Source organism: Uloborus diversus, chromosome 6 (genome assembly GCF_026930045.1).
Source record: "Uloborus diversus isolate 005 chromosome 6, Udiv.v.3.1, whole genome shotgun sequence".
NCBI classification, from domain to species: domain Eukaryota; kingdom Metazoa; phylum Arthropoda; class Arachnida; order Araneae; family Uloboridae; genus Uloborus; species Uloborus diversus.
In genome coordinates, this window is record NC_072736.1 from 93,560,602 (window position 1) to 93,577,748 (window position 17,147).

At 39.6% G+C, this 17,147-nt stretch overlaps 6 non-coding genes across 6 annotated transcripts; all 6 read left to right on the forward strand.

Moving 5' to 3' along the window:
• The first annotated feature begins 161 nt into the window (after positions 1-161).
• Positions 162-234, forward strand: Trnaa-agc (transfer RNA alanine (anticodon AGC)). The gene has a single exon. It is a non-coding gene; the product is annotated as a tRNA-Ala (tRNA).
• A 726-nt stretch (positions 235-960) lies between these two features.
• Positions 961-1,033, forward strand: Trnaa-ggc (transfer RNA alanine (anticodon GGC)). Its single transcript has one exon. It is a non-coding gene; the product is annotated as a tRNA-Ala (tRNA).
• Positions 1,034-3,742: 2,709 nt separating this feature from the next.
• On the forward strand, positions 3,743-3,815 carry Trnaa-agc (transfer RNA alanine (anticodon AGC)). Its single transcript has one exon. It is a non-coding gene; the product is annotated as a tRNA-Ala (tRNA).
• A 1,318-nt stretch (positions 3,816-5,133) lies between these two features.
• On the forward strand, positions 5,134-5,206 carry Trnaa-agc (transfer RNA alanine (anticodon AGC)). Its single transcript has one exon. It is a non-coding gene; the product is annotated as a tRNA-Ala (tRNA).
• A 726-nt stretch (positions 5,207-5,932) lies between these two features.
• Trnaa-ggc (transfer RNA alanine (anticodon GGC)) lies at positions 5,933-6,005 on the forward strand. The gene has a single exon. It is a non-coding gene; the product is annotated as a tRNA-Ala (tRNA).
• Positions 6,006-7,885: 1,880 nt separating this feature from the next.
• Positions 7,886-7,958, forward strand: Trnaa-ggc (transfer RNA alanine (anticodon GGC)). The gene has a single exon. It is a non-coding gene; the product is annotated as a tRNA-Ala (tRNA).
• The last annotated feature ends 9,189 nt before the right edge of the window (positions 7,959-17,147 follow it).

Consider the following 17,147-nt stretch of genomic DNA (forward strand, 5'->3'; position numbering starts at 1 on the left):
GCAGGGGCGAAACTCAGAGGGTAGAGCGCTTTATTACCATCGAGAAGTACCGGGATCGATACCAGGCTCTTCCACTGGTCTTTTTTTTAAAACTCTTCCAAGATTAAATTTATATTTTCTTCCTTTATTTTTGTAGACTTTCAGAAGCGCTGGACTACAAAGGGGGCGTAGCTCAGATGGTAGAGCGCTCGCTTAGCATGCGAGAGGTACCGGGATCGATACCCGGCGCTTGCACGTGTCTTTTTTTAAACTGCTTCCAGTATTTAAATTTATATTTTGTTCCGTTACTTTTGTAGACTGTCAAAAGGGTTGTAACACGACGGGGGCGTAGCGCGGATGGTATAGCGCTCGCTTAGCATGCGATAGGTACAGGGTTCGATACCCGGCGCTTCTTTGCGTCTTTTTTCAAACTTCTTCCAAGATTATGTTTATATTTTCTTCCGTTATTTTTGTAGGCTTTCAAAAGCTCTGGGCTACGAAGGGGGCGTAGCTCAGATAGTAGAGCGCTCGCTTAGCATGCGAGAGGTACCGGGATCGATAACCGGCGCTTCCACGTGCCTTATTTTAAACTGCTTCCAATAATTAACTTTATATTTTGTTCCGTTATTTTTGTAGACTTTCAAAAGCATTGCAAGACGAATGGGGCGTGGCTCAGTTGGTAGAGCGCTTGCTTGGCATGCGAGAGGTACCGGGATCGATACAAGGCGCTTCCACTGGTCTTTTTTTTAAATTTCTTCCAAGATTAAATTTATATTTTCTTAATTTATTTTTGTAGACTTTCAAAAGCGCTGGAATACGAAGGGGGTAGATCTAAGATGGTAGAGCGCTCGCTTAGCATGCGAGAGGTACCGGGATCGATACCCGGCGCTTCCACGTGTCTTATTTTAAACTGCTTTCAAGATTTAACTTTATATTTTGTTCCGTTATTTTTGTAGACTTTCAAAAGCATTTTTCTACGAAGGGGGCGTAGCTCAGATGGTAGAGCGCTTGCTTGGCATGCGAGAGGTACCGGGATCGATACCCGGCGCTTCCACGTATCTTTTTTTTAAACGTTTTCTAGAAGTAAAGGATGAATTCTAACCTCAAAAATCGTTTAAAGAAATTTTTATTTTTTATTCTGTTAATTTTTTGGACTTTCAAACGCGCTGTAATACGAAGAGGGCGAAACTCCGATGGAGGAGCGCTCGCTTAGCATGCGAGAGGTACCGGGATCGATACCAGGCGCTTCCACTGGTCTTTTTTTTAAATTCTTCCAAGATTAAATTTATATTTTCTTATTTTATTTTTGTAGACTTTCAAAAGCGCTGGAATACGAAGGGGGCGTAGCTCAGATGGTAGTGCGCTCGCTTAGCATGCGAGAGGTACTGGGATCGATACTCGGCGCTTCCACGTCTCTTATTTTAAACTGCTTTTAAGATTTAACTTTATATTTTGTTCCGTTACTTTTGTAGACTGTCAAAAGGGTTGCAACACGACGGGGGCGTAGCGCGGATGGTATAGCGCTCGCTTAGCATGCGATAGGTACAGGGTTCGATACCCGGCGCTTCCTCGCGTCTTTTTTCAAACTTCTTCCAAGAGTATGTTTATATTTTCTTCCGTTATTTTTGTAGGCTTTCAAAAGCTCTGGTCTACGAAGGGGGCGTAGCTCAGATAGTAGAGCGCTCGCTTAGCATGCGAGAGGTAACGGGATCGATAACCGGCGCTTACACGTATCTCTTTTTTAAAACGTTTTCTAGAAGTAAAGGATGAATTCTAAACTCAAAAATCGTTTAAAGAAATTTTTATTTTTTATTCTGTTAATTTTTTGGACTTTCAAAAGCGCTGTAATACGCAGAGGGCGAAACTCAGATGGTAGAGCGCTCGCTTAGCATGCGAGAGGTACCGGGATCGATACGCGGCGCTTCCACGTGTCTTATTTTAAACTGCTTTCAAGATTTAACTTTATATTTTGTTCCGTTATTTTTGTAGACTTTCAAAAGCTCTTTTCTACGAAGGGGGCGTAGCTCTGATGGTAGAGCGCTAGCTTGGCATGCGAGAGGTACCGGATCGATACCCGGCGCTTCCACGTATCTTTTTTTTAAACGTTTTCTAGAAGTAAAGGATGAATTCTAAACTCAAAAATCGTTTAAAGAAATTTTTATTTTTTATTCTGTTAATTTTTTGGACTTTCAAAAGCGCTGTAATACGCAGAGGGCGAAACTCAGATGGTAGAGCGCTCGCTTAGCATGCGAGAGGTACCGGAATCGATACCAGGCGCTTCCACTGGTCTTTTTTTTTTAAATTCTTCCAAGATTAAATTTATATTTTCTTAATTTATTTTTGTAGACTTTCAAAAGCGCTGAAATACGAAGGGGGTAGATCTAAGATGGTAGAACGCTCGCTTAGCATGCGAGAGGTACCGGGATCGATACGCGGCGCTTCCACGTGTCTTATTTTAAACTGCTTTCAAGATTTAACTTTATATTTTGTTCCGTTATTTTTGTCGACTTTCAAAAGCTCTTTTCTACGAAGGGGGCGTAGCTCTGATGGTAGAGCGCTTGCTTGGCATGCGAGAGGTACCCGGATCGATACCCGGCGCTTCCACGTATCTTTTTTTTTAAACGTTTTCTAGAAGTAAAGGATGAATTCTAACCTCAAAAATCGTTTAAAGAAATTTTTATTTTTTATTCTGTTAATTTTTTGGACTTTCAAAAGCGCTGTAATACGCAGAGGGCGAAACTCAGATGGTAGAGCGCTCGCTTAGCATGCGAGAGGTACCGGGATCGATACCAGGCGCTTCCACTGGTCGTTTTTTTAAATTCTTCCAAGATTAAATTTATATTTTCTTCCTTTATTTTTGTAGACTTTCAAAAGCGCTGGACTACGAAGGGGGCGTATCTCAGATGGTAGTGCGCTCGCTTAGCATGCGAGAGGTACTGGGATCGATACCCGGCGCTTCCACGTCTCTTATTTTAAACTGCTTTTAAGATTTAACTTTATATTTTGTTCCGTTATTTTTGTAGACTTTCAAAAGCTCCTTTCTACGAGAGGGGCGTAGCTCAGATGGTAGAGCGCTCGCTTAGCATGCGAGAGGTACCGGGAATGATACCAGGCGCTTCCACGTGTCTTATTTTAAACTGCTTCCAAGATTTAAATTTATATTTTTTCTTTTTTTAAATTCTTTCAAGATTAAATTTATATTTTCTTCCGTTATTTTTGTAGACATTCAAAAGCTCTTGTCTACGAAGGGGGCGTAGCTCAGATGGTAGAGCGCTCGCATAGCATGCGAGAGGTACCGGGATCAATACCCGGTGCTTCCACGTATCTTTTTTTAAAACGTTCTCAAGAAGTAAAGGATGAATTCTAAACTCAAAAATCGTTTCAATAAATTTTTATTTTTTATTCTGTTAATTTTTTGGACTTTCAAAAGCGCTGTAATACGCAGAGGGGGAAACTCAGATGGTAGAGCGCTCGCTTAGCATGTGAGAGGTACCGGGATCGATACCAGGCGCTTCCACTGGTCTTTTTTTGAAATTCTTCCAAGATTAAATTTATATTTTCTTCCTTTATTTTTGTAGACTTTCAAAAGCGCTGGACTACGAAGGGGGCGTAGCTCAGATTGTAGAGCGCTCGCTTAGCATGCGAGAGGTACCGGGATCGATACACGGCGCTTCTACGTGTCTTTTTTTAAAATGCTTCCAATATTTAACTTTATATTTTGTTCCGTTATTTTTGTAGACTTTCAAAAGCTCTTTTCTACGAAGGGGGCGTAGCTCAGACGGTAGAGCGCTCGCTTAGCATGCGAGAGATACCGGGATCGATACCCGGCGCTTCCACGTATCTTTTTTTTTTAAACGTTTTCAAGAAGTAAAGGATGAATTCTAAACTCAAAAATCGTTTAAAGAAATTTTTAGTTTTTATTCTGTTAATTTTTTGGCCTTTCAAAAGCGCTGTAATACACAGAGGGCGAAACTCAGATGGTAGGGCGCTCCCTTAGCATGCGATAGGTACAGGGTTCGATACCCGGCGCTTCCTCGCGTCTTTTTTCAAACTTCTTCCAAGATTATGTTTATATTTTCTTCCGTTATTTTTGTAGACTTTCAAAAGCTCTGGTCTACGAAGGGGGCGTAGCTCAGATAGTAGAGCGCTCGCTTAGCATGCGAGAGGTAACGGGATCGATAACCGGCGCTTACACGTGCCTTATTTTAAACTGCTTCCAAGAATTAACTTTATATTTTGTTCCGTTATTTTTGTAGACTTTCAAAAGCATTGTAAGACGAATGGGGCGTGGCTCAGATGTTAGAGCGCTCGCTTATCATGCGAGAGGTATCGGGATCGATACCCGGCGCTTCCACGTATCTCTTTTTGAAAACGTTTTCTAGAAGTAAAGGATGAATTCTAAACTCAAAAATCGTTTAAAGAAATTTTTATTTTTTATTCTGTTAATTTTTTGGACTTTCAAAAGCGCTGTAATACGCAGAGGGCGAAACTCAGATGGTAGAGCGCTCGCTTAGCATGCGAGAGGTACCGGAATCGATACCGGGCGCTTCCACTGGTCTTTTTTTTTAAATTCTTCCAAGATTAAATTTATATTTTCTTAATTTATTTTTGTAGACTTTCAAAAGCGCTGAAATACGAAGGGGGTAGATCTAAGATGGTAGAGCGCTCGCTTAGCATGCGAGAGGTACCGGGATCGATACGCGGCGCTTCCACGTGTCTTATTTTAAACTGCTTTCAAGATTTAACTTTATATTTTGTTCCGTTATTTCTGTAGACTTTCAAAAGCTCTTTTCTACGAAGGGGGCGTAGCTCTGATGGTAGAGCGCTAGCTTGGCATGCGAGAGGTACCGGATCGATACCCGGCGCTTCCACGTATCTTTTTTTTAAACGTTTTCTAGAAGTAAAGGATGAATTCTAAACTCAAAAATCGTTTAAAGAAATTTTTATTTTTTATTCTGTTAATTTTTTGGACTTTCAAAAGCGCTGTAATACGCAGAGGGCGAAACTCAGAGGGTAGAGCGCTTTATTACCATCGAGAAGTACCGGGATCGATACCAGGCTCTTCCACTGGTCTTTTTTTTAAAACTCTTCCAAGATTAAATTTATATTTTCTTCCTTTATTTTTGTAGACTTTCAGAAGCGCTGGACTACAAAGGGGGCGTAGCTCAGATGGTAGAGCGCTCGCTTAGCATGCGAGAGGTACCGGGATCGATACCCGGCGCTTGCACGTGTCTTTTTTTAAACTGCTTCCAGTATTTAAATTTATATTTTGTTCCGTTACTTTTGTAGACTGTCAAAAGGGTTGTAACACGACGGGGGCGTAGCGCGGATGGTATAGCGCTCGCTTAGCATGCGATAGGTACAGGGTTCGATACCCGGCGCTTCTTTGCGTCTTTTTTCAAACTTCTTCCAAGATTATGTTTATATTTTCTTCCGTTATTTTTGTAGGCTTTCAAAAGCTCTGGGCTACGAAGGGGGCGTAGCTCAGATAGTAGAGCGCTCGCTTAGCATGCGAGAGGTACCGGGATCGATAACCGGCGCTTCCACGTGCCTTATTTTAAACTGCTTCCAAGAATTAACTTTATATTTTGTTCCGTTATTTTTGTAGACTTTCAAAAGCATTGCAAGACGAATGGGGCGTGGCTCAGTTGGTAGAGCGCTTGCTTGGCATGCGAGAGGTACCGGGATCGATACAAGGCGCTTCCACTGGTCTTTTTTTTAAATTTCTTCCAAGATTAAATTTATATTTTCTTAATTTATTTTTGTAGACTTTCAAAAGCGCTGGAATACGAAGGGGGTAGATCTAAGATGGTAGAGCGCTCGCTTAGCATGCGAGAGGTACCGGGATCGATACCCGGCGCTTCCACGTGTCTTATTTTAAACTGCTTTCAAGATTTAACTTTATATTTTGTTCCGTTATTTTTGTAGACTTTCAAAAGCCCTTTTCTACGAAGGGGGCGTAGCTCAGATGGTAGAGCGCTTGCTTGGCATGCGAGAGGTACCGGGATCGATACCCGGCGCTTCCACGTATCTTTTTTTTTAAACGTTTTCTAGAAGTAAAGGATGAATTCTAACCTCAAAAATCGTTTAAAGAAATTTTTATTTTTTATTCTGTTAATTTTTTGGACTTTCAAACGCGCTGTAATACGAAGAGGGCGAAACTCCGATGGTAGAGCGCTCGCTTAGCATGCGAGAGGTACCGGGATCGATACCAGGCGCTTCCACTGGTCTTTTTTTTAAATTCTTCCAAGATTAAATTTATATTTTCTTCCTTTATTTTTGTAGACTTTCAAAAGCGCTGGAATACGAAGGGGGCGTAGCTCAGATGGTAGTGCGCTCGCTTAGCATGCGAGAGGTACTGGGATCGATACTCGGCGCTTCCACGTCTCTTATTTTAAACTGCTTTTAAGATTTAACTTTATATTTTGTTCCGTTATTTTTGTAGACTTTCAAAAGCTCCTTTCTACGAGGGGGACGTAGCTCAGATGGTAGAGCGCTCGCTTAGCATGCGAGAGGTACCGGGATCGATACCAGGCGCTTCCACTGGTCTTTTTTCAAATTCTTCCAAGATTAAATTTATATTTTCTTCCGTTATTTTTGTAGACTTTCAAAAGCTCTGGTCTACAAAGGGGGCGTAGCTCAGATGGTAGAGCGCTCGCTTAGCATGCGAGAGGTACCGGGATCGACACCAGGGCTTCCACTGGTCTTTTTTTAAAATTCTTCTAAGATTAAATTTATATTTTCTTCCTTTATTTTTGTAGAATTTCAAAAGCGCTGGACTACGAAGGAGGCGTAGCTCAGATGGTAGAGCGCTCGCTTAGCATGCGAGAGGTACCGGTATCGATACCCGGCCCTTGCACGTGTCTTATTTTAAACTGCTTCCAATATTTAAATTTATATTTTCTTCCTTTATTTTTGTAGACTTTCAAAAGCGCTGGACTACGCAGAGGGCGAAACTTAGATGGTAGAGCGCTCGCTTAGCATGCGAGAGGTTCCGGGATCAATACCAGGCGCCTTCACTGGTCTTTTTTTAAAATTCTTCCAAGATTAAATTTATATTTTCTTCCTTTATTTTTGTAAACTTTCAAAAACGCTGGACTACGAAGGGGGCGTAGCTCAGATGGTAGAGCGCTCGCTCAGCATGCGAGAGGTACCGTGATCGATACCCGGCGCTTCCACGTGTCTTATTTTAAACTTCTTCCAAGAATAAATTTATATTTTCTTCCGTTATTTTTGTAGACTTTCAAAAGCTCTGGTCTACGAAGGGGGGGGGGTAGCTCAGATGGTAGAGCGCTTGCTTAACATGCGAGAGGTACCGGGATCGATACCCGGCGCTTCCACGTGTCTTATTTTAAACTTCTTCCAAGAATAAATTTATATTTTCTTCCGTTATTTTTGTAGACTTTCAAAAGCTCTTTTCTACGAAGGGGGCGTAGCTCAGATGGTAGAGCACTCGCTTAGCATGCGAGAGGTACCGGGAACGATACCCGGCGCTTCCACGTGCCTTATTTTAAACTGCTTCCAAGAATTAACTTTATATTTTGTTCCGTTATTTTTGTAGACTTTCAAAAGCATTGCAAGACGAATGGGGCGTGGCTCAGTTGGTAGAGCGCTTGCTTGGCATGCGAGAGGTACCGGGATCGATACAAGGCGCTTCCACTGGTCTTTTTTTTAAATTTCTTCCAAGATTAAATTTATATTTTCTTAATTTATTTTTGTAGACTTTCAAAAGCGCTGGAATACGAAGGGGGTAGATCTAAGATGGTAGAGCGCTCGCTTAGCATGCGAGAGGTACCGGGATCGATACCCGGCGCTTCCACGTGTCTTATTTTAAACTGCTTTCAAGATTTAACTTTATATTTTGTTCCGTTATTTTTGTAGACTTTCAAAAGCACTTTTCTACGAAGGGGGCGTAGCTCAGATGGTAGAGCGCTTGCTTGGCATGCGAGAGGTCCCGGGATCGATACCCGGCGCTTCCACGTATCTTTTTTTTTAAACGTTTTCTAGAAGTAAAGGATGAATTCTAACCTCAAAAATCGTTTAAAGAAATTTTTATTTTTTATTCTGTTAATTTTTTGGACTTTCAAACGCGCTGGAATACGAAGAGGGCGAAACTCCGATGGTAGAGCGCTCGCTTAGCATGCGAGAGGTACCGGGATCGATACCAGGCGCTTCCACTGGTCTTTTTTTTAAATTCTTCCAAGATTAAATTTATATTTTCTTCCTTTATTTTTGTAGACTTTCAAAAGCGCTGGACTACGAAGGGGGCGTAGCTCAGATGGTAGTGCGCTCGCTTAGCATGCGAGAGGTACTGGGATCGATACTCGGCGCTTCCACGTCTCTTATTTTAAACTGCTTTTAAGATTTAACTTTATATTTTGTTCCGTTATTTTTGTAGACTTTCAAAAGCTCCTTTCTACGAGGGGGACGTAGCTCAGATGGTAGAGCGCTCGCTTAGCATGCGAGAGGTACCGGGATCGATACCAGGCGCTTCCACTGGTCTTTTTTCAAATTCTTCCAAGATTAAATTTATATTTTCTTCCGTTATTTTTGTAGACTTTCAAAAGCTCTGGTCTACAAAGGGGGCGTAGCTCAGATGGTAGAGCGCTCGCTTAGCATGCGAGAGGTACCGGGATCGACACCAGGGCTTCCACTGGTCTTTTTTTAAAATTCTTCTAAGATTAAATTTATATTTTCTTCCTTTATTTTTGTAGAATTTCAAAAGCGCTGGACTACGAAGGAGGCGTAGCTCAGATGGTAGAGCGCTCGCTTAGCATGCGAGAGGTACCGGTATCGATACCCGGCGCTTGCACGTGTCTTATTTTAAACTGCTTCCAATATTTAAATTTATATTTTTTTCCTTTATTTTTGTAGACTTTCAAAAGCGCTGGACTACGCAGAGGGCGAAACTTAGATGGTAGAGCGCTCGCTTAGCATGCGAGAGGTTCCGGGATCAATACCAGGCGCCTTCACTGGTCTTTTTTTAAAATTCTTCCAAGATTAAATTTATATTTTCTTCCTTTATTTTTGTAAACTTTCAAAAACGCTGGACTACGAAGGGGGCGTAGCTCAGATGGTAGAGCGCTCGCTCAGCATGCGAGAGGTACCGTGATCGATACCCGGCGCTTCCACGTGTCTTATTTTAAACTTCTTCCAAGAATAAATTTATATTTTCTTCCGTTATTTTTGTAGACTTTCAAAAGCTCTGGTCTACGAAGGGGGGGGGGGTAGCTCAGATGGTAGAGCGCTTGCTTAACATGCGAGAGGTACCGGGATCGATACCCGGCGCTTCCACGTGTCTTATTTTAAACTTCTTCCAAGAATAAATTTATATTTTCTTCCGTTATTTTTGTAGACTTTCAAAAGCTCTTTTCTACGAAGGGGGCGTAGCTCAGATGGTAGAGCCCTCGCTTAGCATGCGAGAGGTACCGGGAACGATACCCGGCGCTTCCACGTATCTTTTTTTTTAAACGTTTTCTAGAAGTAAAGGATGAATTCTAAACTCAAAAATCGTTTAAAGAAATTTTTATTTTTTATTCTGTTAATTTTTTGGACTTTCAAAAGCGCTGTAACACGCAGAGGGCGAAACTCAGATGGTAGAGCGCTCGCTTAGCATGCGAGAAGTACCGGGATCGATAAGAGGCGCTTCCACTAGTCTTTTTTTAAAACTCTTCCAAGATTAAATTTATATTTTCTTCCTTTATTTTTGTAGACTTTCAAAAGCGCTGGACTACGAAGGGGGCGTAGCTCAGATGGTAGAGCGCTCGCTTAGCATGCGAGAGGTACCGGGATCGATACCCGGCACGTCCACGTCTCTTATTTTAAACTGCTTTCAAGATTTAACTTTATATTCCGTTCCGTTCTTTTTGTAGACTTTCAAAAGCACTGGACTACGCAGAGGGCGAAACTTAGATGGTAGAGCGCTCGCTTAGCATGCGAGAGGTTCCGGGATCAATACCAGGCGCCTTCACTGGTCTTTTTTTAAAATTCTTCCAAGATTAAATTTATATTTTCTTCCTTTATTTTTGTAAACTTTCAAAAACGCTGGACTACGAAGGGGGCGTAGCTCAGATGGTAGAGCGCTCGCTCAGCATGCGAGAGGTACCGTGATCGATACCCGGCGCTTCCACGTGTCTTATTTTAAACTTCTTTCAAGAATAAATTTATATTTTCTTCCGTTATTTTTTTAGACTTTCAAAAGCTCTGGTCTACGAAGGGAGGGGGGGGGTAGCTCAGATGGTAGAGCGCTTGCTTAACATGCGAGAGGTACCGGGATCGATACCCGGCACGTCCACTTCTCTTATTTTAAACTGCTTTCAAGATTTAACTTTATATTCTGTTCCGTTATTTTTGTAGACTTTCAAAATCTCTTTTCTACGAAGGGGGCGTAGTTCAGATGGTAGAGCTCTCGCTCAGCATGCGAAAGGTAACGGGATCGATACCCGGCGCTTCCGCGTATCTTTTTTTTTAAACGTTTTCTGGAAGTAAAGGATGAATTCTAAACTCAAAAATCGTTTAAAGAAATTTTTATTTTTTATTCTGTTAATTTTTTGGACTTTCAAAAGCGCTGTAATACGCAGAGGGCGAAACTCAGATGGTAGAGCGCTCGCTTAGCATGCGAGAGGTACCGGGATCGATACCAGGCGCGTCTACTGGTCTTTTTTTAAAATTCTTCCAAGATTAAATTTATATATTCTTCCTTTATTTTTGTAGACTTTCAAAAGCGCTGGACTACGAAGGAGGCGTAGCTCAGATGGTAGAGCGCTCGCTTAGCATGCGAGAGATACCGGTATCGATACCCGGCGCTTGCACGTGTCTTTTTTTAAACTGCTTCCAGTATTTAAATTTATATTTTGTTCCGTTACTTTTGTAGACTGTCAAAAGGGTTGCAACACGACGGGGGCGTAGCGCGGATGGTATAGCGCTCGCTTAGCATGCGATAGGTACAGGGTTCGATACCCGGCGCTTCCTCGCGTCTTTTTTCAAACTTCTTCCAAGATTATGTTTATATTTTCTTCCGTTATTTTTGTAGGCTTTCAAAAGCTCTGGTCTACGAAGGGGGCGTAGCTCAGATAGTAGAGCGCTCGCTTAGCATGCGAGAGGTAACGGGATCGATAACCGGCGCTTACACGTGCCTTATTTTAAACTGCTTCCAAGAATTAACTTTATATTTTGTTCCGTTATTTTTGTAGACTTTCAAAAGCATTGTAAGACGAATGGGGCGTGGCTCAGATGTTAGAGCGCTCGCTTATCATGCGAGAGGTATCGGGATCAATACCCGGCGCTTCCACGTATCTCTTTTTTAAAACGTTTTCTAGAAGTAAAGGATGAATTCTAAACTCAAAAATCGTTTAAAGAAATTTTTATTTTTTATTCTGTTAATTTTTTGGACTTTCAAAAGCGCTGTAATACGCAGAGGGGGAAACTCAGATGGTAGAGCGCTCGCTTAGCATGTGAGAGGTACCGGGATCGATACCAGGCGCTTCCACTGGTCTTTTTTTGAAATTCTTCCAAGATTAAATTTATATTTTCTTCCTTTATTTTTGTAGACTTTCAAAAGCGCTGGACTACGAAGGGGGCGTAGCTCAGATTGTAGAGCGCTCGCTTAGCATGCGAGAGGTACCGGGATCGATACACGGCGCTTCTACGTGTCTTTTTTTAAAATGCTTCCAATATTTAACTTTATATTTTGTTCCGTTATTTTTGTAGACTTTCAAAAGCTCTTTTCTACGAAGGGGGCGTAGCTCAGACGGTAGAGCGCCCGCTTAGCATGCGAGAGATACCGGGATCGATACCCGGCGCTTCCACGTATCTTTTTTTTTAAAACGTTTTCAAGAAGTAAAGGATGAATTCTAAACTCAAAAATCGTTTAAAGAAATTTTTAGTTTTTATTCTGTTAATTTTTTGGACTTTCAAAAGCGCTGTAATACGCAGAGGGCGAAACTCAGATTGTAGGGCGCTCCCTTAGCATGCGATAGGTACAGGGTTCGATACCCGGCGCTTCCTCGCGTCTTTTTTCAAACTTCTTCCAAGATTATGTTTATATTTTCTTCCGTTATTTTTGTAGACTTTTAAAAGCTCTGGTCTACAAAGGGGGCGTAGCTCAGATAGTAGAGCGCTCGCTTAGCATGCGAGAGGTAACGGGATCGATAACCGGCGCTTACACGTGCCTTATTTTAAACTGCTTCCAAGAATTAACTTTATATTTTGTTCCGTTATTTTTGTAGACTTTCAAAAGCATTGTAAGACGAATGGGGCGTGGCTCAGATGTTAGAGCGCTCGCTTATCATGCGAGAGGTATCGGGATCGATACCCGTCGCTTCCACGTATCTCTTTTTGAAAACGTTTTCTAGAAGTAAAGGATGAATTCTTAACTCAAAAATCGTTTAAAGAAATTTTTATTTTTTATTCTGTTAATTTTTTGGACTTTCAAAAGCGCTGTAATACGCAGAGGGCGAAACTCAGATGGTAGAGCGCTCGCTTAGCATGCGAGAGGTACCGGGATCGATACCCGGCGCTTCCACGTGTCTTATTTTAAACTGCTTCCAAGATTTAAATTTATATTTTGTTCCGTTATTTTTGTAGACTTTCAAAAGCGGTGTAATACGAAGGGGGCGTAGCAGAGATGGTAGAGCGCTCGCTTTGCATGCTAGAGGAACCGGGCTCGATGCCTGGCATCTCCATTTGTGTTTTTAAAACTTCTTCCAAGACTTAAATTTATAAATTGTTCCGTTATTTTTGTAGACTTTCAAAAGCGCTGTATTATGAAGGGGGCGTAGCTCAGATGGTAGAGCTCTCGTTTATCATGCGAGAGGTACTGGCATCGGTACGCGGCGCTTCCGAGTATCTTTTTTTTAAAAAAACATTTTCAAGAATTAAAGGATGTAATTCCGAACTCAAAAATCGTTTAAAGAAATTGATTTTATTTTTATTCTGTTAGTTTTTTAGACTTTCAAAAGCGGTGTAATACGAAGAGGGCGTAACTCAGATGGTAGAGCGCTTACTTCTTATGCGAGAGGTACCGGGATCGATACCCGGCGTTTCCACGTGTATTTTTTTAAACTGCTTCCAAGATTTAATTTTATATTTGTTTCCGTTATTTTTGTAGACTTTCAAAAGCGAGGGAATGCGAAGGGTGCGTAGCTCAGATGGTAGAACGCTCGCTTTGCATGCGAGAGATACCGGGATCGATCCCCGGCGTTTCTACGTGTGTTTTTAAAACTTCTTCCAAGACCTTAATTTATATTTTGTTCCGTTATTTTTTCAAACTTTCAAAAGCTGTAAAATACGAAGGGTGCGTAGCTCAGATGGTAGTGCGCTCGCTTAGCATGCCAGAGGTACCGGGATCGATACCCGGCGCTTCCAGGACCTTTTTTTTCACAAATTTGTTTTCAAGAATTACAGCTACAGTCGACTCCCGCTACATCGCGATCCGACTTACGCGAAATGGCTATAACGCGAATTTTTCTTGAGTAATGAATTTTAGAGCTAACGCGAAATTTTCGCCCACAACATGAATTTTTTTGAAGGAAGTATCAGCTTCGTTTTTGGCTACTAAATATTGATTTCGTGAATGTTATTACGCCCCTTTGAGCATCACTGTCAGCCAAAGTTCCCACGCCAAACTAGTCTAGTGCATCAAATAACCACAATGGCACCTTAGTGTCAACTTCGTCTAAAGTTTGAAAATGTGAAGAAAAAGAAAGTTTCTGATAAAAAAATTTAAAAAGGCTCATATTCTTGATATGCTTGAGCGATTACAAAACGTCGAAGGTAGCGCATAAGTATGAGTGAATCTTCCATATGTCCAATGAAAAGTCAACACAAAAAGATGTCCGTAAAAGTTTAGAACTTAGTTTTAATATTGAAGCTTGCAGAGCAGTCTAGCAAAGTAAAAATTACGAAAATGGAAGCTACGCTTGCTTTTGCATTGTGGATTAATAAAAAGATCAGGTAGAGGAGATGTAGCCGCAAATTGAAACGTTTTAAATAAAAAATGAAGCGTATTTAAAAATGTAATAGATAAGAATAACGATCTGATCTTGGAGCATAAATCATCACTAGTATCCTCATTTTTTAACTCGTAAGTATTGCTACTGTATCTACTGTACAGTACCATTTTGTGCATCATTTTAATTTTACTGCATGAAGTGCGTACCGTGTTGTTTTATTTTATATCTTTTACTCCCATTGGTCATTCATTTTGTGCATCTGAAGTATTTCATGTTGAATAGCAGTTTTTTTATTTTTTAAATACAGTAAAAGTTCAGTTCTTTATGGAAGAAACTGTAATGGTTAAAGAATGCTTTAGAGCAGTTTGAAGGGTGTTTATAAGTGCTTAAAAGTTTTTGGTATGATTTAAAAAAAATTTACTCATATTCTTTTCCACAACGCGAAATTTCAACTTACGCGAGGAGTCTTGGAACGCATCCCTCACGTAAGTCGGGACTCGACTGTATATCGAGCTTAATGTTCAGGTTTTTTGAACAGCGCAAAGATGAAAAAATTGTTCAAATCAAAAAGATCTTTTCGATGCATGTTTTTCATCAAGAGCTTTTTCCAACATAATTTGTTTCAAGCAAATTTGACATTAATTTAGGGATCTATATTTGCCTTAATGGGGTCTGGGACACATTTAAAAAAAAAAATATTAAACAGTTAAGAATTTTGAAATTTTTTGCACTGATTCACCGTCTATTTAATCAGCAAAATCGTTACAAAAATATAAATTATTTTTTTTATTTAAATTTATTTTTTTTAATGGGGTTGCTTTCAATCGCTAAAACTCAAAATATTCTTGATCAATTTTCAATTTTTTTTTCAAAAACTTATACACAAATATCTAAGCGTCAATTTTTATTCGGCGATTTAAAAAAATGTTAATTCAATAAAAATTTAAAATATATATTTGAAGAAAAATTTCGAAAAATTAGAAGATAAATTCTTTCTAAAAAAATTATATTTTTTGCAGAATACGTAATTTTTTTTTTAAATTTGCCGAATAAAAATTAAAGTAAAGTAAAAATTAAACAAACTGTTTGAAAAACACATGCTCCAAACTTCATTACTTCACCTTTATCAGTTCTTGACTTATAAGAGTTTGAATGCAAAAAATCGGGAAAAATTGCATCACGGAGAAAAACGTGTTTAAAGTTAAGTATAATATTAGTTAAATGCATGCAACAAAAATATTTATATCTTTCGTTCTAATAAGATAGAAACAAAATTCAAAAGTCCTTTTAAGCAGAAAAAAGGAAAAGTTTTTTTTTATAATAAAAAAAAGCAAAATTTGACCATTTTTGTGTCCCGGACCCCCTAAATTTCCCTTTAGAAGCTAATGTTATTATTATTTTTTTAACTATTCAAAATCTAACTGAAAATTGCTCTAATCAAAATCATATTGGAGAGAGTGACAGACTCCGACTCCTGGAACTTTAAAGCCTTCAAGCCTTCTAATGCTGATTCCGATTACATTATCCCAAAATCAGTTCGACTCCGACTCCGCAGCGCTGATTTTTACCAAGGCTTCGGAGTGAAAAGGAAAATGACTGACTTCGACGGGCTTCGGAGTCGGAAGGAAAATGACTGACTTCGACTCTGGGAATTTTAGAGCCCTTGATTCCTACCCCTATACACCAAAATCAGTCTGACTCCGCAAGCACTGGCAGAGTTGTGGAGATTTGAGTGAAAATGACCGACTCCTAATCTTGAAATTTAAACCTTCGACTCCCAACTCAGCAGCTCTGGTTTTTACTATAAAATAAGGATGATTGTTGATATGATTTGTTTTTATTTTTAATCTTAAGTTTTAATTTATTTACTCATTTGTTGGCAACGGGAAATAAAAGGAGATTCGGAGTCCTTTATGTTTTAACAGAAAGAACAGTGAACATGTTACGTTGGAAAATATTTACTTAAGCGGACATTATTATTTTTTAAATTATTTTCAGCAACAGAAGACAAAATTGATGAACCTTTTTTTTTTACTGAAAGGTAAAAAGTTTTTTTTTATGGAAAAAATATATATTATAGCAGCATTATTTAAAAGGTGCTACACTACATTATATGTTCGTTCATTCATTTTTTGCGTATTCATTTCTTCAGATGAGCAAGGCACATTTTGATTCTGGAAATAAAATAAAAATTTAAAAAAAAGGCAAGCTGACGAAATTTGAAGTCTTATCCAATTTAGAGATCCTTGATTAGATACTAGAAAGGTATAAGGGAAAAGTATTCTCGTTTAGTCCCGGACGGAACTTCTTGTGTGGAGACAAAATAAATCGAAATTGGAAAAGGTAGAAACAAATCTTCTAGTTTAATCACGTTTGAATAAATAATAATAAAAAAAAATATTTAACAACGCCTCGTACTAGAAAAAGTCTTTCGGAGGCAAGAGAAAGTTCATAGCTCTTAGTCAAAATGAGCCACTAATTGAAGAATCCGTTCAATCAATTAAATCCACTAATTTTTACTTGTTGCTTTTATGATAAAATTTTCAGCAAGTTGTTACGGAAATCGTCCGAACAATGCTGACTGAACTTTTGAGTAAAAGAACGCTGGTACGATTCAAACGGCCATTTTAGCCATCAAAATTTGAGCAGTGATTGACAAAAAAATCAGTCAAATTGAGTTTGTCATCAGCATTTATGTTGGAGACAAACAAAACATTTTGTACGTGCGAAAAGCTATACTTTTTGTTGAATGAGTGAGACATTTGACTGAATAATTGGTACCGAACAAATAGAAAGAAATATGAATCATTTGAATATTTTTTGAACCAGAAAATATTTCTCTGTCAGCAATAAGAGCAGAAATATTAAGCCGAATTCATTATTTCGCTTTTCAAAAACTGTCATTTGAATCTTAAACCCTAGGAAAGTTCTACATAGTTTGTCACAGTAATAAACTGGTTTATACTAAACTCTTCTCTTTGTTTGAGCTGCTGCCACCTCTACGTCAATTTTCAGAAAATTTTGTCAATAACATTTGCAACTTAAAACAAAGATTTCGACAGTGATAACTCTTGAAAAACACAATGGGAAAATTGCTCTCAAACGCAATTTAAACCGCCCATTGGTGTTCTGATTGTCAGGAATCTCTTCGACTCTTCGTGGTGCTTGGCATTGAAATTATTCCTTCTAATCAAAAGCACGCATTTCTGTGATGGA